The sequence below is a fragment of the Equus przewalskii genome, chromosome 13 (assembly GCF_037783145.1).
Source record: "Equus przewalskii isolate Varuska chromosome 13, EquPr2, whole genome shotgun sequence".
NCBI classification, from domain to species: Eukaryota; Metazoa; Chordata; class Mammalia; order Perissodactyla; family Equidae; genus Equus; species Equus przewalskii.
The window spans coordinates 62,224,747-62,249,523 of record NC_091843.1 but is presented as its reverse complement, the minus strand read 5'-3'; the positions used below and the strand labels follow the sequence as shown (position 1 = coordinate 62,249,523).

The 24,777-nt window shown below is 36.1% G+C and overlaps 1 protein-coding gene and 1 long non-coding RNA gene across 2 annotated transcripts in view; one reads left to right on the top strand and one right to left on the bottom strand.

The window, feature by feature from the left end:
* FBXL17 (F-box and leucine rich repeat protein 17) overlaps window positions 1-24,777 on the bottom strand; it is a 464,109-nt gene that overhangs the window by 89,133 nt on the left and 350,199 nt on the right. The window lies entirely within an intron of this gene.
* LOC139075136 (uncharacterized) lies at window positions 742-24,542 on the top strand. Its single transcript, XR_011525233.1, has 4 exons — window positions 742-1,118; window positions 6,450-6,525; window positions 20,084-20,369; window positions 22,666-24,542. It is a non-coding gene; the product is annotated as an uncharacterized lncRNA (long non-coding RNA).

Here is a 24,777-nt window from a genome sequence, read left to right as displayed (position 1 = left end):
ATAACGGCAGGAAGTTATTAAGACTGCTAACATTCTGCAAATAGAATAATCACTATACAATGTTCCCCAGAAGGAGAGAGTTTACAAAGTAAAATGTTCTGGAGTAATTTGAGATTCAGATAAAAATGGAGTGGATAAATGAGATAATGGCAGAGAGCAGAACACCCCACAGAATGCACAGATATTCTGTTCTGGTAAGAACTTTCGGGTCTATTACTATGCTCAGATGTCTCATATGGTCTCATCAGGCACAATTTTGCAGTGACAGTAAAAAATACAATTTGCTCATTTAGAACATGTTTTAGAGCTGGGTGAGAAATAATTTCCCTAAATTGAATATTTGGGAACCAATTACAACTGCAAATCTGCTATTAACCTCAAAATAGGTAATTGCAAGTTTGTGTCTAAATCCATTTGTCATAATAGAGCAAATTAAGAATCACATGATGGATGTGATTAATGTGTGACAGTTATGAGCACCATGAGCCCAAACTAATAACAACATCAAAGAGAGATTCCAAATGTGATGCAGCCATGAAGGCAAAACTAATTTTCGAATTATAATAGCAACATCCAAGAAAGCTAATGTTTTCTTTGTGTGATAGTCACGGCTGGGCATCTGGAGGATGGCCGGCCACTAATGTCCTAATAAATGGCAGGCACACACTGGAAAGACAGTCATCATGTGGTGAACTGAGCAGAGTTGCTGATGCCGTTGTCATAATGGACTGACCAGGCAGCGGGTCACAGGGGCTGGTTGGGCCTGAGAGTTCTGACTCACACTGCACAAACACATTGTCAGTGCATATAAGTAAGATTCCTGCTTTATTCCTGTGTAGCATTTCTTCCCTATTTTCCCGCTGAGAGAATTCTAGATGACTTGGAAAATACTTGGTAGTGTCAGAGTGAGACCTTGCTTTGGCAACAGTCACCTTGGAGTTAAGAGAGAAAACTACCTGCAGATTCTGTGAGAACAGGGCCTTCAGCTGATGCTTGGGGGGAACACCCACTCTGGCGGGCACTGGCAGCCTGGTACTGCCTGGTGAACAGTACAGTGAAAGGCAATGACCCTACCTGCTTGACTGACTGAATGATGGACGCTGCCTAGGAAGTACGAGGTAAGTGAAGATAGAGGAAAAGTCCAAGACAGTTATTTTTCATAGATCAAAGGGGACAACAAAAGTTGTCTGCATAGCACTGTATGAGGTGAATAAAAATAACCTTTATTTGTTCGAAGTAGTTAAAAAAAATTAATTGGCTTTTTAGCATTTTTCTTACAGTGGTTCAAAAACAAATCTGTCCCAAAACAGTAAATTCTCACGAGAGTAAATACTAATTAGAATTAGTATTTCTTGCCTCATTTTAGCTCAACAAGTTTCTTAAAATCTTGACTATTTTAACACTTGTAGAACCTCAAGGATAGAAATACACACACGTTTAAAAAAACAACTCCTTTTTTACTTTTAGTCATTGGTTTAAGAATGAACATATCTGCCAATTTACATAAAACATTTATGGCTCCTCTTTCAAACATTTCTACATTTACTCTTTGCATTCTTCTATAATGACCTTTCTAAGGTTTTATCTCTTTTAATAGGATAAAAATGAGATATTTTGCATTACTAATAGTCTTGAAATTAAAGTAGATATTTTAGGTGTTGGCAATTTTCCACATCTGCCTCTAGCATTATTGAAACTATCTTAGTATTATCTCTGGGGATAAACCTTATTATTTATTTGTAGAATCCAGTCACAGAGTTGGTCAGAAATGATGAGTATTTAAATATAATTGTTTCTTACTGAAGGGTTAAATTAGACAGAAAGTACTGTTAGGCCTATGAGAACCTCTTCATATTACGGTTTTCTGATATGTGTCAAACTTTGGGCTCACAAATATATTTGTGTTATTTTAATATATCATCAAATAGCCTAGATAATCAAATGATGTTTTCAGTGATTCTGTCTCAAATATTGATGCATTTCCAAAATACAGACCTGGAATAAGTAATCAGAGATTAAAGCAAGGTTATTTGAATCACTTAAATGGAATAAATAGTATGTTAAAACATTCACATATTCTGACTAAACTACATTGCGTATGTGACTGTGATTCAGCCTAAAGAAGTCCAGCTTAGAACAGGCAGTGAGTTAATTTGACTTTCCTGAGGCATCATATATGAATATTCAATGCATACAACAAGGTGAAATCCGTATGTGTAACTTGTGATTTGTGATTACAATCTTCTGAGAAACACCACTCCAGTGCCACAGCACAACACCCATCTTGTCAGACACAAAAGCTGGATGGAAAGTCAGGAGATTGAACTATCACTCTTTCACTTTTTCCTCTTGCTTACTGCGATTATGCCCTCTGTTGTCTCACATGCTGGTTGTCTCTTCTCCTTAACACTAACATTTGCCCCATGACAACACGTTCCCTTCTACTTTGTCTTCTTCCAAATCGAAACTGCACCGTTCCTCCAGGCTCAGCCCTGCTCCTTTAACATTATTCTTTTTCAGAGGTCAGATGTACTTTCATGGATTTAACTATTACTTATGCATGGAGAACTCTACAATGTTCCTTTATAGGGTGTTAAAATGCAAGGAATCTCAGGACTCTCATTATAAATATATGGAAATGGAAGCTGGAAGCCGCGAAGTCACTTGACTAAATTCACCCACCTACTTGGTGTCAGGGAGGGCACCAAAACATGGGTCTCTGCAGTTCTAGTTGTCTGCTCTCTAGTGTGCAATACTGCTTCCATTTCTAGCCCTCGTGTCTCATTTGGTCTCTTGTATCTCTATCTTCTTACTAGACATCACACCTCAAATGTTCAAAACCAGATTCTTCATCTTCTCTCTCAAGCCAGCTTCTATGACATCTTTTTTCACTAATGACATCTCATTCTCAGCTTACCCTAGCATTAAATCTTAACATTATCTTTGACTCCTTTCTTTTATCTTCTAAATATATTCAATAGGAGGTCTTTGGTATGGAAAGTACATAGAAATATACTCATCCTTCAAGGACAAGGGCAAATACCAGCTCTTCAATAAAGCTTCCCAAGATCATCAATTCATATTGATTTCTCCTTCCTCTTAAATCACAGAGTATTGATTGCGTCCAACAATTATTCTGATACTTAATCATATAACTTACTGTGTCACTAATTACCAAACTTTAAATTTTTTGTATTTCTCATAAGATGTTGAAAAGTTTATGCATATAGTAGGTACTCAATAAATTCTCATTGTTTTGAATCATATTTCTTTGTAACTTGTTATTGGCTGACGTATGTATAAAACATGAATAAGATGCTTATAAATATTTTGATAGTTTTCAATATTAAAACAAGAAAATTGAGTTCTGAATAAATATTCCTCTTAGAAGAGCATCTTATTTAATACAATATTTCCAAGTGAGAAGAATGGTAAATAATAGTTATGCACAAAATAAAATGGATATAAAATAACTCTATCAAGTATTATGGATATTACTAAAATGGGGCCATTTAAATAAATATTTTTCCTGACACATATTTGAAATACACAAAAATAAGTCTATGAAATAGCAACATCTTTAAGAGGTCAGTGCTATCTCATTAGCAAAGATCAGTTCCAAAAGTAGGCTAAACTATGCACTGAACAGCAGTCAATGGGCCTGTAGGGTGATGGGGGGTGCACTGTTTCAGAGTGCAGGGGTCCTCAGAAGGAAAACATCCTATTTCAGTTTCCCACATCTAACTTGGGGAATCATTAGTAGGCAAAGACAACTGATTTTAATTGTTCAGACTGGTACACAGGGAGAATGACAATCTCAAAAGTAAAGAATTCTTTTCTCCTTCCTAATTAGTCAAAGAAAGTTGACATACCATGGCATATTCATGAGTCTACAGGAGAGGAAACAGATTTTAAAAGGAGAGATGAATGAAAAGATAGCAGATGGAGAGAAAATGGTTTTGATTACAGATGACTAGAAGTGAAAGAAAATTGAGATAAACTAATATTAGAAAGCTGAAATGGTTAGGACAAAATTAATAAATGTGAAAAGCAAAAAAGAAATAGAAGAAAGTTAATTATAAGAAAACTGACTTTCTCAGTTTTATTACCTATAAAATTAGGCCCAAGGAACTATAGATTGCACAATTACTAATATGAAACAAAATGCTACTTTAGACCCAGAGAATTACTCCAAAAGCCACACAGAAATTAAATCCCAATAATATACTCACATACCTTACATACATTAAGTATGGAACATGTAATGCATTTTGAAAATTGTATCTCTAAATTTTACCCAACATCAATGAAATAAAATTATTTTTTTAAATTATAAAACAATTTCTTAGAAGCAAATACTGAAAACTAGTAAACTATAAGGAATTTCATTTGTATTATATTTGTTGACATTCAAAAATTGTTTCCAACAAATAATATAATAATTTACATGAACAAAATTAATGCATTAAGGAGGAGGAAGTTCTGGTCCAAAAGAACCACAAATTCGGTACACATACAAAATCATTCTCTCTCTCACCTAAACAGCTCTTAGTCTTAAGAATAAAATATGAGAGTAAATAATATCAGGAACATGAGTTTATGATTTTTTTGAAACAAATAATTAAGAAAGATTACAAAGATGTTTCACTTTTTAAAAACTAATAACTAAGAGGATCACAGAGATGCTTCACTTTACCACAAACTGATTCTGAAACCCTCTTTAATGTTGATTTTGCAATCAGAGTAGCCGCAGCTCACAGCTATTGCAGCTCCGTGTGACAAGAGTCTCCCAAGGAGATGAATGAGACCATCCTATTGATAAGGTCACAATCGATCTGAGGCAGACCTTTTTTAAATTAGCAAAATGTTGCAGCACTTTAGTAAGTGTCACCAACAGTCTTTCTCCATGAAAAACGCACTGGCTTATGGAAAACTAATTTTTTAAATTAAAAATTTGTCTTCTAACTAAAAAACTGTTGCTACACCTATTTTTCCCCAATTCATTATTATTTCAGATACATAAGATTCTCAAGGTAGCCTACTCTCATATCTGGTTTCCGAATAGCCCACCTCCCAAAGATCTTTTAAAATAAGTTGTGTCCACTAATTAAAATCAATGTCTATGGCTAACAGTGTCAAAAAAAAGTTCCTCAAAACACTGATAGATATCAATCTTAAATAAAATTCTGATACTATCAAAATGAAAAGATCTTTAGCAATACTTGAAATGACTTATCTCAAAAATCAATGACCTCTTGAATTAACCTGAAGAAAGCAAAACCAACCCTTCAGCTTGCTTGGGAGGAAGAAAGAGGACAGAGAAGGAATGTTTAGATTGTAAAGGGGTTGACATTAAAACTATCAAAAACTTAACTATCATATGGCAAGAGAAGTTAATTTCTTTTTCCCTCAAGTAAAAATTATTATGGAAACTCTTCCAATACACACACACACACACGCACGATGGATGGATGAATGGATTGAGAGAGAGAGAATTTTATTAACACTACCTTTAGAAAAGTGATTCTCAAAGTAGAAATCTGCTTCAGAATTACCTGGGGTATTTGTAAAAAATTCAGATTCCTGGAATCTCTGCAGGTATGGCAAAGAATCTGCAATTTAACTCTGCTCCCCATGTGATTATTTTGCACAATAAGGTTTCAGAACCACTGCTGGAGAAGGACTTGGTCAGCCACTTCACTTGTGTACAGCACGGTGCTGGTAATCTCCAGCTTTCCTTCCAAAGGCATAAGTGGTGGTGGTCAGAGGTCACATAGACCAGCTCCAACTCTTTTTCTTCCCTTTACAATCTAGCTTTGGGCAAATTATTTCAACTCTCTGAAATATGGGTTCCTCATTGTGAAAATAAGGATTTTAATACCTCATAGAGATGCTTTTGGGGTTAAAGAAAATTTATGTTAAGAGTCTGGCACACAGGAGGCTCTCAAAGATAGCATTATTAGTTCAATCCCCATAGTGACAATTAACTTGTTCTGCAGCTGGTACACAGAATGTACCTCAAAACAGCAGCCAATAAAGGAAACTTCTGGGGTGGTGTGCTCCTAACTCCCCAAGACAAGGCGATCTGATGAAACCATGAGAAGTTTTACTAATACTTCACAAAATTAATTTTGGGGGTGTGGGCAGAGGAGAGATTGCTCATTGGGTAGTTTAGGGAAAAGTTAAGAAAAGCACTGAAAAGAAATGGTTCCAAAACAAAGGTAAATTTTTGAATTTCCACTGTGCTCAAATCCAGGCACCAACGGTGTTGGGAAGATAGCAAGTTAATTTGCATAGATCTCACATTTAAAATTAGGACATAATTTGACACCTTCAGAACTGTGAGGGTGATTCCTTTAATTTTAAATTTACATGGTTTCACTGCTTTGCTTAATATAGTCAGTTCTTGATTATTCTTTTATTTCCTTTGTGCTTTCTCAACCTTCTAGTGTCACTGATTAAGAATTCTTATACCAGAAGTATACAGCTAGGAGGACAAAGGGCATTGGCTTCATAAGCAACCAGGTGAGGATAATGGCGACAGAGACCCAGGAAGAGCGGGCGTAAACAACATCTGGTTCCACCGACTGTTCCACTACCCTCAGCCAATTAGTGTGATCAGGAAGTAACACGCTAACAAACAGTTCTAACACTGGAAAAGAGAGAAAGGAAACAAGATTTTTTCATTGGTTAGAAAAAATGGTTTCGGGCCAAACTACAAAAAAACCACTCAGGAGAAAGAGAATCTTTCATTTCTATTTAGAATATTCATTTAGAAATACATTACTTAAAAAGTACTATACTTAAAACTGATAATAGTGAAGAAAAAGTTACATGTCATCTTTCAGAGCTTCCTACAGATTTTACTTCATTGATGATATCTGATTCCCCAAATTAGGGCACATTCCCTTTCTCCATCTAACATAACTGTATAAGCTCTCTGCCCACATCAACTCAGGTACAAATTAAGCTGCTTTGGATACCCAAACACAGCATAAGCACACACTTCTATACACATATAACAAAAGTAAGCACTTTTGATTGTATTTTGACTACAGAGCACATAGTTTGCAAATATTTAAAATATAATTGTGGTAGAAACTTCCTGGTGACTCAGCTGGATTGAGGAAAAAAACAAAAATGTTAAAAAATGAACACCCATTTCTCATTTTCACTGAGTAGTTTTAAGATGACCTACTCGATTCTATGGGGTGATGGATATTAACATATGGACTGTATCCTCAAACAGCAGTTTGTGACCTAGGCATCCTGTGCAGGGCATGAGGCCCCGTATCCACATGATAAATTCTTAACTGCTGACGTGGTAGAGAAAAGATCCAGGCTGAAATAGTACAAAGGCTGTGTAATTCAGGTGGAGAGCATAATTATCTCCCTCATGATTATGAGTCAACTATGGTATGCAGAAATGGAGTGGTTGAAAAAATGTGAATCATGAATAAAAATAGAAGGAGAAAAGACAGCCCAGATTCTGTTTTCTGTTAGTTGCTCTCAGCATATAGATAGAGAACTGTTCCTTTATTTTTTCATAAGTTTAAACATCTCCTTTCCCTTTATCGGCCATCAATGTTTCCTCTTATTTAGCTTTAAGACTCCTATTGGCTAATTCAAAAGATTTACTCTCAGAACTAAAGATATACTGTATGGACCTCAGAGTGATCTGCACTTCAGCCAGCTCAAAATTTGAGAATCAACATCTCATATCCTTTTCCTATTTCCTTTTTTCAAGGAAGAAAAGCCTGAATTATTTATTCCTCTATAGTTATGCCAGCCACAAGTTAACTTGTCCTTAAAAAGCACCAAAACACAAATGACTTAGCTGTCTAATACAGAGATACTTATTATGTGCTCCTCTGTCCCTATGGCCTTGCTTTTTTTTTTATAAATCATCCATTTCCTCTTTAACTTTATTTCAAATCAATTTTACACAACTAGAGTTCAATAAAAACAACTTGACAGATCAGAAAGAAAATTTACAAGAAACCACATGTTCTTTATTTTATCTAAAAATATGATGTTTGTATTTTGTACACCTCGAAAAATTTATCATTAAAGCTCCTTTCTTATCCCCAAATGAAGTTATCAGCATCCCTGCCCCACCCTCTGCACATCCCGCTTAACAGCTGCTCACGCCCAAGCCATGACTCGTTCATCAGTAGCCTGTGTAAAACACAAATCTAATGGAAGCTCTGGCCCCAATTCTTAGAGGAATGGTGCAAGGGCTCTAAAATCAACACTCCTATGGGTGCTCCTAGAATGCACCTAAACAACAGTCTCCTCTTTTAGTCTTTGTCTCTTTCAGATAATGTGGTGGCCAGGTAACACCCTGTGGCCCATTTTCCTTACATTAGACAGGCCTATGCTTTCCAGTATCTAAATTAAAAGATTAACATTCAAAATTACATGAGAAATATATCTGTCATCATGCTAAGAAATAAGAAAAGGAAGGAAAAATTGCCTGAAGTTCCAAATTTTATAAGGATTATTGCACATCTTTCAAAATTTTGCATCTTCAGTTTTATGAATGATGGGGACATCAGACATTTTCTTAAAACAAATTCTGTCATACTAGAGTTTAAAATGGCAAGCATGGTCAAGGTTCTGTGGAAATTAGCGGAAACATGAAGACCAGGTGCTTTAGCATCAGGAAGTGACTTGAATCATGTGGTCTCCATGGTAACAGCCTTGGTGCTTACATCAAAGGGCCTTCTCTTACATGCACAATACCGCGTGATATTTCTGATGAGTGCTTGGGCCACAGAATTACTCTCCTCCTAGGTTGGGGACCCTCTGCATTTAGGGCTGGTCACTAACCTTAGTTTAGGGATGCTGACGGGTGAAATTATCAATTGCAGAACCCCAGATCTATCAGAGAGTACAAACCAGTTTGGATAAAGAGGAGTGTTTGGGAATCATTTAGAAGAACTTCATGTATTTTCAACTTACTTTTATTCAGTAACACAGAAAATGAAAGTGTTTTGAGTCATGATCATTACTTAATATACATGGCTGCTGTATAATCTCACACATACACACTCTCGCATGCACATAGGCAACTGTTTATTACCCAGGTGGATTTTACTTATGTCTAAATTTTGTGATGTGCCTCACCTGCCTTTCACCTGGTTCTAACCAACGTTATACGCCCTTACATTCACTCATCAAGTTCAGTAGTTTATTTGCTTGGTACATTTCAATGGTCACATTGAGAAAAGCATGTTAATCACTCCATCGTATATTTTCATAGGAGTAGCTTTTATTATGCAAAAAAATTCACATCCTCAATGTACAAAGTTTTGTTATAATGGTTCTTATAACATAGGGACTATGTGTGCTGTTTGTTACTATGAAAATCAGTCTCAGGTCCTTTCCAACGTGGTCTTGATTGACAGAATAGAGTTTAGAGTGGTTTGCTAAAGTTGTGGCTAGAAATACTCTCTGAGTTCCCTGTTTCTTTTATACTTATTTTTTTTTCTTTGGAACTAACATGGTCTCACAAAGACAAGAAAAGCTCTGGGAGGTTTATTCAGCACTTTGTAATAAAATCCATACTTACTGCAGGGAATGTTTCAGTAGATCTGTTCTCAATGATTAAAATTAATCTGTATGCCTTCCTTCTCACGTGACACACAAGTCCCAGGGCCTTATTCTGTTGTGGAAACTGATATTCAGATTAATCAAGACCAGGAATGATATGGGCAGAAGGCAAATTTGGAGAACTTTGTGGTTCCTGCTGGCTCTCAATTCTTTTTTATTTTTGCTCCTCTGGCTACCTTGCTTTTCCTGTGGGCCAGCGCTCACTCATTTATCTATGGTTCTGGGACTCAGCTTCTCCTTCACTAAGTCTTCCGATATGCACAGTTGCTCGTTCATCTAGTCTCTTCTTAAGAGTAACACGCAAAGGTTTCTGATAGACGAAAAATATAAATATAGTAATCTATTGTACTTTCCTCCTCTGTGCCAGGTACCATCCTAGGAAATAGGGATACAAATATTTATAAGTCACAATGCCAAACCTTAGGGAGTTCCCAGTCTGAGGAAAGAAGGACGTAAAGTATTTATTCTCAGTATAGTGTGTGTAGGTTACCAAAGGCTATGCACAGAGAGTTATGTGAGTACAGAGTACAGGCCGGTAGGCTGGGTGCCAGAGGTTTCCTTGAACACAAGGAATGTCTCAAAGTGAAGTCTGAGCCGAACACGAGCAATATTAAGAACCAGCCTGGCTTCGAAGAAGTGGGAGTCCAAGTCAGGGAGAGACACTTAAGGTAGAATAAGCAATACACGCAAGAAGCAGAGACAGGGGAACTTCAAGGGCTGTCAACTTCTGATTAACCAAGGTAATGGCGGTGGGAAGTGAGCACCAAGAGTGGACCAAGGACAGGGGAAATAGTCATAGATGATTCAAACTCATGGATAAAAAAAATCAGTCAAAATCTGGTGCAATGTGGATAAAATGGGACTAATATAAACTGTTTTTCCTGATATTTATTCCTCAAAAGAAACCTGGCTTGAGAATATGTTCATTTGGATGTGAGAAAGCCAATTTCAGGTGCACAGTTTTCTCAGCTAAAGTTTTTGATTTCAAGTGATTATGGGTTGGGGTATATGTACGTGGGAATGGATAAGAGGGAACAAAGGGTAGGAGACGGGTTCTCGGAATCTGGGGAAGAAAAAAGTCAAGATTTTTATAATGTTAACTTTTATTTGTTAATTCCTTATAGTAAATGTGACTCATAAGAGAGTGAAATGTCTTTGGAATAAAAAAGGAGAACATAAAAGTTGACTCTTGATCTGTTAAATATATTTTTGTTGTCTAATTCTTTAAAAGTGGATAAAAATTTAAAATTTAAAATAAAATATATACAGAGTTTCTGTTTAGAAGGTTCTGAAAATGGACAGGGACGACAGCTGTATGACGCTGTGAATGTACTTAATGCCACTGAGTCACACGCTTAACAATGGTCAGTGTGGAAAGTTTGGTTATGCGTATTTTACAGAAAAGTTTAAAAATATCTAATATATATATTATATACAAAAGTTAGGATTTATAGTACGAAACTTTTTATGTAGGGCAAAACTTCATTGACGAGATTATTTAATAACTCATGTTTTCACTGTGACTACTAACATTCCGCTATATAAATAGCTACCCATTATTGACCATCCACTCTGTAAGGCCTCCTATATACATACGACACATGCCCTTTGATATTGGTATGAGGAATATATATTATTAGGATAAGAAATACCATTTACGTGCAAAATTTGAAAGACCATCACCTTGCATGCCAAATGGGGTTTTTCATTTGTTTCTTACATTCTTTACTGCATTTTATTTTTTAAATTATTTTGAGGTCATATTGGTTTATAACATTTTGTCATTTCAGGTGTACATTATTATATATCAGTTTCTGTATAGACTGCATTGTGTTCACCACCAATAGTCCAGTTTTTATCCATCACTATACATATGTGCCCCTTTACCCCTTTCACCCTTCCCAGTCCTCTCTGCTCTGCTCTGGTAACCACTAATCTATTCTCCACATCTATGTATTTGTTTATCTTCCACATATGAGTGAAATCATATGGTATTTGTCTTTCTCTGTCTGACTTATATCACTCAGTTTAATACCCTCAAGGTCCATCAATGTTGTCACAAATGGCAATTTTATCTTTTTTATGGCTGAGTAGTATTCCATTGTGTGTGTATATATATACATACTACATATGTACACACTACATCTTCTTTATTCATTCATCCATGGATGGGCACTTGGGTTGCTTCCACGTCTTAGCTATCGTGAATAATGCTGCAATGAACATAGGGGTGTATATACCTTTTTGAATTATTGATTTCATGTTCTTTGGATAAGTACCCAGTAGTGGAATAACTGAATCATATGGTATTTCTGTTTTTAATTTTTTGAGAAATCTCCATACTGTTTTTCATAGTGGCTGCACTACTTTGCATTTAAATGCATTCTAGAAGATGTCTATGGGCCAGTTTCTTTGAAACTAGATAACAGAGCAAGTGGCAGTTTTTTTTAAATGAACAACTTTCCACTTTATTTTAAAGAAACTTGATTAATTATAAGTTAATTATTTTCTTCATAAATTAGAACAGAGAAGTGAAGATCAATAAATTTACATAGTTGATAAATTTCTTTTAATGGCTTCAATAATTTCAAGACCAATATGAGTCCTCATAGATATGCCTAAATTTGGCAAAACTATAAAAGTTTATAGAGAAGACAGTTATTTTAAACAATGAATGCCATCCTATAATCTAATTTTAAAAAGCTATCTGAATAATTTCATGGTACAAAACCCATCCTCCTCTACAGAAGGTTTTTATTTGTAACAGAAGGCTATGTATTCATAACGAGTAAAAAAAACCACTCAAAATATTTGGAAGAGGTAACCACACACTATCAAAGAATAAAGTATTATTATTATTTCTAGGATTCTAGAATCCCAATCTTTTAGTAAACTACAGAACTTTACCAGAATACTTAAAGGATTAGCTTGGGAGTCCGAAGTCTATGGGTCTGCTCCTGGCACACCCATCCACCCAGTCACTGAGGGCCTACTGTGGGCCAGGCGCTCTTATTAGGCCCTGATGAACAAGACAGACATAGTCTCTTGCTTTCAAAATGGGGAACGAGAAATTAAACAAACACAACGTATAGATATAAATTATAAGTCCTATATAAGAAATGTACAAAGTGCTAAGATTAAACATAAGAAGCGGGATCTAATTTGTTACTAACTTTAATGAACTCAGAGCAAAGCCTTTGAAGTCAGAAAAAAACTGGATTTTAATCCTGGCTTCTCTAGTTAGCAGTTGTGTTACTTACAGCCGTGCTACTGAACCTTTCTAAGCTTCAATTTTCTTACCTGTGAAATGAGAATAGCACTACTTGTTCTTTGAGGGTTATTGTAAGAGAGATAAAGTATGTAAAATGCCTAACAGTACCAATTGCATACATAGTAGGTACCATTATTATCATAATCCTTCCATTTATTATAAAATATAGAAACTGAGCATGAAACATATAACTTTAGGAGTATGGAAAATCAGATAACTTCTCTACACACTATCTTTCTGTCATCTTTAGCATACTCAAATTTTGGAGACGTAAATCAACAATTTTATCATTTGGAAATTCTAGGGTTTAAATATCAGAGAGTAAAGTGTGAGAAGTAGGTTCTTTTCTAGTTAATGAGGTTAATCATCAGATAATTCAGAACATCTAAAAATCCTGGATAAATACTTAAATTTGTCTTCCTTTTCTGGTACAAAGGAGACCTAGCTCATTTATCACCTAGGCAAATGTCCAAATAAACAAAGTTTGAGGACTGTGAATAAAGTAGAATAGTTTTTATGTCAGTAAGAGCTTTTTAAGATTTATTATGGTCCCAATTTAATATAGACAGGTGAATTCACTGCACAGCTGTCAATTTTTTACTTCACTTTGTGTAGGGATGACCTGGCATCAAGCAAAAGTTTCCATTTTCTTTATTCAAATGGATAATTTTGCCCAAAGAGATCACTTTGTCATATGAGCTTTCATGTGGCGAGCTGGCAGATTTGTTGCTGCTTTCTATGATCAAACAACAACAATAAAAATCACAGGGGATGCAGTGTATGGGAAAAGCACAATTAGAGCCATGAATAATTCTCAGGGATAGAAATTATTACTTAGAGAATAAACACCATGAAATTACTGATTATTCCTTTCAAAAACTAACCCAAAGTGAAGAGTACTTAAATGTAATACAAATATCACATGTAATACAAATATCCTAACTAGACCCTAACTGCATGAGATGACAATCTTGAGCCAAGAAGCTGCACCTAACTCTCATATTTTAAATGAAGAATCTTAATAAAAATGATAGTTCCCATTAAATGTTGTCCCATTATCATTAGCACACAGTTAAGACTTTATATAGAATGGACAGCTTTACCTTCAAGGCTATTTACAGGAAGCTAATAACTGAGACCCCAAAGACCTCAATTTGCATAAAAATAAGGCAAGGCTACATTCACTCAGGTATACAAATGGCCAGCATGTAGACAAAAGCTCTAAGAACTCATAATCTCCTTTTTGGATTTCGTCAGGGATGGCTGGCTAATTGGAGAAACTCATGAAAGTTCCTTACAATCCAATTAGCACTTCAGTGCAATTAAGTGGCAGAGGCTTCCCTATTCTGCAGAGACTGGCTTTGATCTTACAGTGAAAAGTGTCCTTCCTTAAAGCTGCGGGTTTTGATTTTTTTCTCAGTAATTAGTGCTAATTGTAAACCCAAGCCTGACCTGCTATAAACAGAGTGTTTTACCGCATTTGACACTAGGACCTTAAATCAGTGTTCTCTTTTGTCTATATTGTACTTGCTTATTAGAAGTCTGGCTATTTTGCTCATTATTTGATGCACAATGGGTAAGTACATACTAAAGTCAGCTGAAACAAATGCCTTGATCTTAAGAGCTTGTGTGGGTATTTTCACCGAGGTCTTTTAAGCCCAATTACCATAAAAGTAGTTGACTGAATTTCACTTAAGGAATATACTGTAGTTTTTCCACACAAAGAATGACTATTCAAAAGCAATTTCTAAAGAGGTTTAGTGACCCTTGTATGTTTGGAAAATAAAAACAAAAGATGAAAATGGTCTTTTCATAGGAGCAACATAAAGAACTGCATAAATCAGCTGTAGTAGTCTGCTGAAAAATACCTCTTAGAACAACATCTGTTAAATAAACTTGTTGTTTAGATTCAGAAAAATAAATTAAAATATAAGCCTATTAGTGCGTAGGCCAATGAGATATCTCTATATGATGAAAAGATGCTGCAAAATATGAAATCCCAGACCTTCTCTAAGGTATAGATAAGAACCTTTGAAATTAGCACACATTTTCTATGCAAATGCAAAGCGGTTGGATATTAGATAGGACATTTCTTCCTCAAAAATGTTTTCAAACATACCCTATTCCATTACTTAGTAAACAGTTTCCTCATATGAAAAATTACAAAAGAAGCTAGGCCCAGACCAGGTTATATTATTAGACATTCTGGATTAGGACCAATTTAGTGATCCTGAAGTTGACATAGTCCGGTGTACAGACATATAATCACTAGAGAGAAGAATATATATCTAGATACAAATATACACCACACATAAAATATGAGGACACCAATTAGCATTCCCTAGAAATAGCTATTATGGTGAATTTTTTCCCCTTACAAAAAAAAGTCAAGAAGCTAGAAACTATTTTATATAAAGAACAATATGATCGAATTATGACTAAAACAAACAAAAGTTTAAGATGGGGTCTTAAAAATCGTCCCTGATTTTATATCTTTTATTTTAATCATTTAAAAAACAAAGTATTACATGCATATAGTTTAGAAATCAAACAATAATGAAAGGCTTGTTAAAAACTGAGGGGTGGTACTTATCCCCATCCGCTCCCCTCCTCCTGTTCAGAGGCAATGACTTTCAACTCTTTCAGCCATTGCTTTGGCTCCTCGCCTCCCTATTTTACAATCAGCTACATACAAACTCCTCAGGTGAGAGGGCTCACAGGGATAAGCTCTGACAATCTGCGTTTTGGAGCTCATCAGGAGAAGAGGCTGGAGCCTCACATTTCGTACTAGACTTTCACCCATGTTTTCAGTATGCTCCCTCATCCTCTTCAGTCCCTGCAGTCTCCAAGTCCTGAGGCTCTGATTCATCCTCCCAAGAGCGTCATCTCCTGCCTGGATGGAAGTGGTAAGGTCACCTGACCAGGAACAGTGGCGATGTGGGGGAAAGGGAGATTAGGAGGCCTGGCTGTGACTCATATACATTTTTAAGCAATCTCTGTTTTCACTGCCCTCACCTTCTGTTACTACCTGACCTCCAATTTCTGAGACCTGTCTGGGAGGTAAACTGGCTAGCTGTTCTTTGGTACTCTCAACCTGCAAGCATTTTTGTTTGACCTCCCTCTTCTCTACTAAATCAGTTATCATTCCTTTAAAAAGAATTTTTTTTTACTGTGGAAAAATATATATTAAAAAATTGCCATTTTAACTATTTTTCAATGCATAAGTCAGTGGCAACAATTATACTCACATTATTGTACAACCTTCACCACTATCAATTTCCAAAACTTTTTCATTATCCCAGTCACTTATTTTTCCCTCCACTTTCCAGCTTCAAAAGTTGTGTTCTCAGGCTACGGGGATCCGCTTTAATCACAACTGAACTTTTTTCTAGTTTTGGGGGTGATTTTCAAGAGAAGGGCACAGAAATGTTTTTATTCTGTCATTGTAAAACCTAAAGTCCATCTCCTTATTTTAAAGATGGGACAACTCTTGCCCACAAAGATTAAGCGACTTGCTCTGGGTACCAATGTGATTTGCCTAATTACCCACCAAGACACTTTCCATCAACTATACTATTCATATCATTATTGGAGTCCTTGTGAGCTCAGATGATTTTTTTTTTTGGTACACAGTTTTAAATTGTGTTTACCAAAGAGACTGTGGATGATATTTCTAGGGAAGTGATTAGAACAGTCACTGTTAGACAGTTGATGCTTAGGAAGCTAGATCTTCCTAAATTCTTGTGGTGACAGCAACTAGGAAATTGAATAATAGAATTATATCTCTGGAACTTCTTGGATGTGCAGGCATGGGAGATCTTGCTGACCAATGTTGACAGCTAAACTTAGCATTGTCTCCTAGAGCCAGCAGACTTTATTTTAGGACCTGTTTAATACAAAATTTTCACTATTTTACCAAGCATGCATCCCAAATTAGATGTAGATAATACCTTAAACATCTAACAATGTAATAGCAAAAATGATAAAATAACATTTTCTGTACTTGGATGTAGCTTCTTTATGTTACAAATCCTCACTTCCTATATTCCATGCATCACTGTGGCCACCTATTTTTAATGTGAGACAAATTATTTTAATCTCAGGTATTGTCTGCTTCAATGATGAACTAGAAAGAAAAAGGGTCTTAACAGGATAGTATAACTTAAATAGCATGTTAAGTTTTAAACATATAACTGATTTGAGTGTCACTGGAGGAAAGGAGGAGGAAAAAGAGAAGGAATAATAAGGGCAACAACATCAAAGAAATAGAACAACGATGCTCTCAGGTAGGCACCCTTGTCATCCCTATTTTATAGGCTTAGAGAAGTTGAGTAACTCGCTTAACATCACACAGTTGTGATAGAGCTACGATTCGAACCCAGATCCCATGCTCTCACAACTCAGCTATGAGGCAGATTAAAGAGTTCCCAGTAACTCAGAAACAAAGTTTAGTTATGTGAATAAAGTACATCTAGAGTAAGCATAAAATATTATAGTACACTGATCATGGTGAGGGCAGGGCACTTTCTTCTCATCTAAGAGCCAATTTAGTCTCTTCTTTTAGAGTAGACACATCTGTTACTCTTGATAAACTATTCATAAACATAGAAAACACTGGACGAGACACACTAAACTATGCCCATGAAAATCTAGTTGAGAAATTTCTTCTTAGAGAATCTGACGTATATAGTTAGAAAACAAAATCACAACAAAATTCTTTCAACACAAAACTTATTTTACATGTTAATGATTTGATCAAGAACCTAGAAATAAATAAAAATGGCCTCAGAGAAAGCATCGAGAAGGCAAAGCCATAGTAAATGCACTGTGTACTTTCTTTACCCAAAAGCCTTTTTGCCCTCTCTTGGAGTCTAATGACTTTTATTTTAGGTACAACTCTAACAAGCTAGCTTTTTTCCTTATAGGCCAAAGCCCATCAAAAGCAATAAACAGGGGTGAGATATTGCTAAAAGAAGGGACACAAGAACATCAAAACATCAAGAAAAGACCATAATGAACTTCTGAAAAATTTCTTGAGAAAGATGGTAGATGAGGTCAGAGGCTGTCAAACCACAGCCTACAGATCAAACTCAGCCACTGCCTGTTCAATGACTAAGTATTTTTTTGAAATCAGCTGTGCTCATTCACTCTATATTATCTACGGCTGCTTTCACAGTGCAGTGGCACAGCTGAGTAGCAGCAACAGAGACCACATGGGCCTCCAAACTTAAAATATTTACTATCTGGCCATTTACAGAAAAAGTTTGTCGACTCCATGGTCTAGGTCATTAGAAGTGTGGATAAACAGCTTTCCACGCTTCATTGGGCCCTGTGGACACAGCACATCTGAGTTATCCAGAAATTGTTGGTTTACGTTTAGTATACTTCAGTATATACTGCTTAATAAAACACAGATGAATATAATGCATTTTAGAAAGGTTTCCAAGAAAAATGATAAATTATTTTTAACAAAAAAAGTGCAAACATTTCGGTTAACCAAAAAACTACTTATATGGAACATCCAAATAAATGACACGTTTCTAAACGAAAATCTAATATTTAAAAAAAACTATTCAGAAGTTGAAATCTTAAAATTACTCACTGGCACAAGCAGGTGAACAGAGTGGCATCATTTCAGATGCCCTTGCTAAAATACTTTTTCCCCTTCAGATCAAAGTTTCTTCTGATTTCCTTCAGGTGATCTACAGTCTCAGGGCTCCAGAAGCCTCGTGTTCCCTAAACTGAGCATGTTGGAAACACTGATATCAGACAAGTGAATTGGCATTTTTTGAAGAACTACTGCTGTAATTTAAACTACTCCTTGATCTTCCCCCAAAGCATGCTGGAGAACCTAATTTCCATAAGACTTTCTAACCCAATTTGAACAGTATAATGTGGACAGTGGGGAATAAATGGGTTTGATCAATTATGAATTTATATGATATGTTAGTAAGCTATTCAGGCTAAGTCTTACAATTCAGTATTTTGAACACTAATGCCATGCTACATAATTTCAAAATGGTGCATTTCAGAAAAACCTCGCTAGGGCATATTTGCATATTTGGAAATCTAATTAACCCAAGCATATCTTAAAGCTTTCAAGAGAGAACATACAATAACATTCTTGTCAGCTGAATGTTTGCTTGAGGCAATGTAAGAATTTTATCATCTGGTGTAATTTAACCCTTCAGCTCCCAACTTTTATACAGGGGCTGTCTAATCTGGGAGTCAGTTGGCAGACGGAGCCTTCCCCTCTCTCCGGGCCTGTGACTCAGGGCTCAGCATGAACAAGAGCACTCCCACCATTTCAAGAACACCCTGAAGTGCCTGTGATTACTCTCTCTGCTCCTGAATCCAAATCCCAAACTGTTTCTTCTCCCCTACCTTAGATGACGTACCTAAGAGCTGCCTTTCTTGTAGGAACACCTGAATTATGTGAAAAAAAATGACCACCACATTGCATAGATAGCAAAACATCCTTTTGATATTTTTGTGGGGGAAAATATTTCAAAAGGAGACAGGGGCCCGGTAAGGGACACTTCCTGACCAGCCTCCCGAGCTGCTACCTCCTCTGCCCTTAACTACAATTTCCTCCAGTGGGGTTTTCCTCTTCCCCTGGGCCGGAATCTATGCCCACTACCAAAAAGGGGAGAGCAGGAAGAAAACACCAGCTCCTTGGACCCACTGGCTCCCTACTAAAAGGGAACACTTTGATCCTGCAGGCATCGCTCTCTGTGGGCCTGTTGTGCAGGCTGGTCCATGGCCAAAGCCCCACCCTCTAGAGATTTGTCCTTTGTGGTTTGGGCCATTTATCTTGCCAGAGTGAAAAAAATACCTGCTATCCTTGTTCCTGCGTCTCCCCAAGGACTGCTGCCAATATGGAGGCTCAGACTGCAAAACACTATTTGCACTTGCATGGCCCTCACCTGTTTTGCCAAGTTCCCGGTGGATGCTTTCCTGTTAGAGAAGCTGCAAGGAAAATGTTGCTCTGGAAGAAATGGAAGTCACTTATATCAACACTAGTTAAGTAGAAAACTGAATTTACGAAGAATCCTGATACGTCAAATAGAACCTAAATACATTATGTTAGAAATACCAGGAGATAAAGTAAAAAAAAAATTATGACCTTAATTTGCAGCAATATACAGCCAGTTCTGCAATAAGGCTTGTTTTGAAGTTGCAAATTTGTTCCAACAGGATTGATACATTGGAGAACAATCTGAACATAATGCAAATCTCATATTTGCTTACGCCAGTTCTCGGTGAGAAACACTAGGTGAGCACAGAAAACTGCACCCAGCTGAACTGTACTGCGGAGAAGCTTACAAAACACACGCAAGCACACCTCTCAAACTTCTCATTTCGCTTTGTGTGTTATGACTCAGTTATGAGCCACATGCATGCCTATCTGCTGTCACAACTCTCCGTCGGAGTTCAGATCACCTCCTTCTACAACTTCACCCTCTCACTCCGACTTCCACAGGTAAACTCCAGGTCTTTTTCAAGGCTTACCATCACTTTTATTGCAGCGTCTATGTAGTATTTCAGTATTATTATGTACTCCTAGCACATGTAAAACTGTGCTACCATTTTATTAGGTTCCTGTCTTTTAAAAATTTTGTGTCCCTGATGAAATTTTTTAGTGTTTCCCCTAACTCCATTTTCCCCTAAGCTACAATTTTCTGTGCAGCATGATGAATTTAGAAACATGTATGTCACCCTATAATAGACCTGACTGTAAATCAGATTTCATTGTTTTATTAAAGATCAAAGAAAGGGCAGAGGACAGAATCAATAATATTTTAGTTGATAAAATGAAACAAATGTTTTCATGTATCTTGCTAGGTGGAAACATGGGTTCATAGCACAGTGCTCTTGGCATTTTAGAGCACAATGGACTCCCTTCCCACCACACCCCAATTCAGTTCAGACGTCATTCCCTCGAGCAAACCCTTCCCAACCTCCAAAAATTACTGCAATCTCCATTAGATGTGTCCACTATGTCCATGTGTTTCAAAGCTGCCTGCTCATACCTTCAGCACAGGCCTCATCACATCACACTGCAATTCTGTTTACTTATCATTCTCACTCACTAGACTGTGAGCTCTTTAGAGCTGTCTTTGCCCAAATATTTGGATTCTGAGCGTGTAGCATAGTGTCTAGCACAAGGGAGGTGCCCAGTAAATGTTTGTGAAGGAAGAATAAATGAATGTCCAGTTATTTGTGTCACTCACAGCCTTGAGCATAGTGCTTTGCACACAGCAGGCACTCAACAGACATTGCTGAATGAGTAAAAAAACAGAGAAAAAGTGTACTTATTTAGAGATAGGAAAAGAGTAAGCAAAGTCATCACTTGAAATTGTCAAATAAAGCCTTAATATAAATATAAAAATAATGTAAATTTATCTTTATAGATGGATAAGAAAGGAAGATGACTACAATGTGTAGTAGTCATAACAATGACTACTACATAACCACGATAGAACTGTTAAGTTCCTCAAGAGATTGTCTGGCTGAGTTCTATGATCAAGCAGGTCAAAGAAAGGAAGATGACTCTGATGTATAATACATACATATACACAAACACACATCACACACACACACACACACACACACACACACACATATGTGTGTATATATATGACCATGATAGAACTGTTAAATTCCTCAAGAGGTTGTCTGGCTCCGTTCTACAATCAAGCAGGTAAACTCTCAAGCCTTTCAACCAGAGGGGTGTTCATTCCATTTTAAACCCCTTCAAAGACTTTATTATGTCTCTTGGTAGCCTTAGACAATGCTTAATGATATTTTATAATCAAGAAATCTCTTCCAACGTAAAAGCAAGCTCTCTCTTGCTACTTGAATTTTCTTTTGTTCTTTCTTCTGTAGGGATGGAGAACTGGTCAGCATTCTTAATATAAACCTCTATACTATGACAGTTATTAAGTCATCTCTCAGCTCTCCATTTTCCTGGCTAAGCGACCAAATTCCTGTAACCTTTCCCCACATGACCTATTTTACATCCCATTAAGCATTTCTGTTGTTCTTCTACAGATATTTTCCAATTTTCACACTTCCTTATTTCCTTTTAAAATGTAGAGACTTGTAGTCAACAAAACAGTTTAATAATAGCTTATACAATGCCAAACATAACAAAGGATTATTTCCTATCTCCCTAAATCCCAGTATCATGTGAGTTTTATAGCATGCTTTGCTAAAGGCCAACAAGCTCTTACCACCTCTCTGTGCCTGTTAGTCCTCACGTACTCCCTGAATGCATGGTGTTTGAAGAGGGCCTGGCACCGACTCTCTCTCTGTGGACAGTTGTTCAAAGGTGCCCTGAGCACATGCAACACCCTCTGTGCCTGCTCTCACCAGCTCGCTGAACTAGGGCTCCGGGACGCGGAGCATGTTCCAGATGTGCCTCATCTGAATTTTCTGTATTCCTGGCCACAAAGGAGCTAACTGTGCCTTTTGCAGAGCACAGCTGGCCTTTGTAGTCTTGTTTTAGGGTGGGCACCACTCTGGGGACTCATCTTAAGCTTATGGTCTTTTTCTTGTCTTATCTGTGCTTAAACAATCTTCCTCCCTCTGTTGACAAGTTTGCTTTTCTTTCTCAGAATATAACCTTGAATTTGTTCCATATTTTTGAAATGTGATTTATATAATTTATTAAGATCATTCTGAATTCTAGTTCTAGCTTTCCAAGTGTTTGTAACCCCTGTTAGCTTAGTGTAATCTCCAAACTTAATCAGTGTGCCTTTTATTCTGTCACCTAGGAAATAAGGAAAATGCAGAACAGAATCTACTATCTGCAGCAGGACAAAATCCTGAAGATCTCCAATTAACAGGCCCCCATGGCTTATGATGAGGACTTTAGAGGGTAACTTCCAAAAAAAAAAAAGGAGGATGTTTACCTAATCGTGATGGGATCTACTTAGATAAAATCTTCTTATTTATTGACATAGTGTAGCGATGTATGAGGGAGATTTAAAGGTCACAGTAAATTGATAATGACCCCATCTATCGCTCTCCTTTAGCCTGCGTGGATTAATATTTCATCACAAAAGGAAATTATATCATTTTGGGTAGATGTGTTATTTGCAAAACAGACAGATAAAATTATAACCAAGGATTTATAATGGCAATCTTTACTATACTGGCTATTGCTACTATGGAATTTAAAAATAAATCAATACATAATTAACTATTTAGAATGTAAAATGTAAAAAAATTTGAAGTCAAATATAAGCTAAAGATAGAGACCTGAACAATCTAGGTGACTGTGTTGTCATGAGATCAAGTTGCTGAATGATTCAACAAAATACTTATGAGTAACTGCACACACAGGCAAAAACTATCGAAAAGTAACTTTAAAATTACATGCATTCAGCTAAAAAGATTCTGTTACCTTCTAAACTTCAAACTAGATACTCTATGTATACAGTTAAACAAGAGTAAAGCAATTATGTCTTAATAGTTGAAAAGGCTTTCTTCATGGGTAATTTTTAACTAGATTGTAAATTTAATTTAAAAAATATTTGATCCTAGAGTAATTTCCATCAGACAACATTTCTGTCACTGTGGCTAAAATCTCCAAAAGATATAAACAATACACCTAGAGACGACTGACAATGTCCTTAAAAAACAGTGTACAGTCAGTAAATCAAAAATATTTATTCACTGAAAATTCAACTGCTATATAGAGTCTTTTATTTCCTAATTTCCTTTAGTTCCAGGTTCAGTTGTTTCAGTTATTTTAGACTACTACGTTGTTTTGTACAACTGTTAGATGTTTACAAAACTGTATAGATATGGGTCAAGGAAGAATTACAAAAAATTATCTCACTGGACTCAGAATTATGGAATGTTTGATAAAAGGATATCCATTGTTAACAGAAAAAGGAATATATATCAAAAGAAGAAAAAAAATCTGAGCTGTGATGTTCAGTAGAGTTAGTGAACTGACCTTGGAATTGTATTGTATAAACATACAACTCTCCCCCATTTAGTTTTCAGCTGGCTTATACACTCTGTCTGCATATAATGTTAATGCATCATTTATTTATATCAAAAGTCTGCCCTAGACAAGCATCCTAAAAATATAGTAAGATTACAGTCCTTGTTCTGGGAGTAAAAGAACTTGAGAAAGTTCTCATTCTTAAAATATGCTATTTTATAATAGCAATTCTCAGATATTCAGTGTCTAGTCATTGAGCTATGGATTGCCTATAAATATGCTCAAATACTTCTCCTCCTCTTCCTTCCTTTTATTCGTGTATTGGCTCTGACTGCTCATTAGCACATCCAGGACAAGACAGGCTGGGTGACGCAAATCCATCAATTTAGAAACCTTGCCAAAACTTGTGGAAATTCACTTTCTACAGTAATTTTATTTTTCATTACAATTCTTGAAATATGTTTAATTAATAGAATTCAGTCCAAGGTCAAGTAAACAGATCACATAAAGAAATAATATCATAACATATAATTTCAATTCTAATATGTGATCAGTTTATAACGTATTCTTAATAAATACTGATATTTTTTATTTTATATAGTTTTCAAGATTAAAGATGTAGGTGAAACCTTTTAAAATTAATATATGTTTTTTATTTGTTTCAACACAATCTATTATTAAAGAATATTTGAAAAATGTCTCATTGTCTGAAATTTGGATACTTTTTTATTATAGTGTTTTTCATCATAATGCCATTGGGATTAGTGTAATCTGACTTATAAATTGACAAGGGCAAGATGAATTTATTGTCTTCTTCAATAATACACAAAGAATTCTAGAAAGCAAAAGAAAAAAGGAGGTACAGCATCTGAATCAACGTAGATGTAAATTTGACAGTTCATTTTTATTACAATGATAATTGGAATTTTTG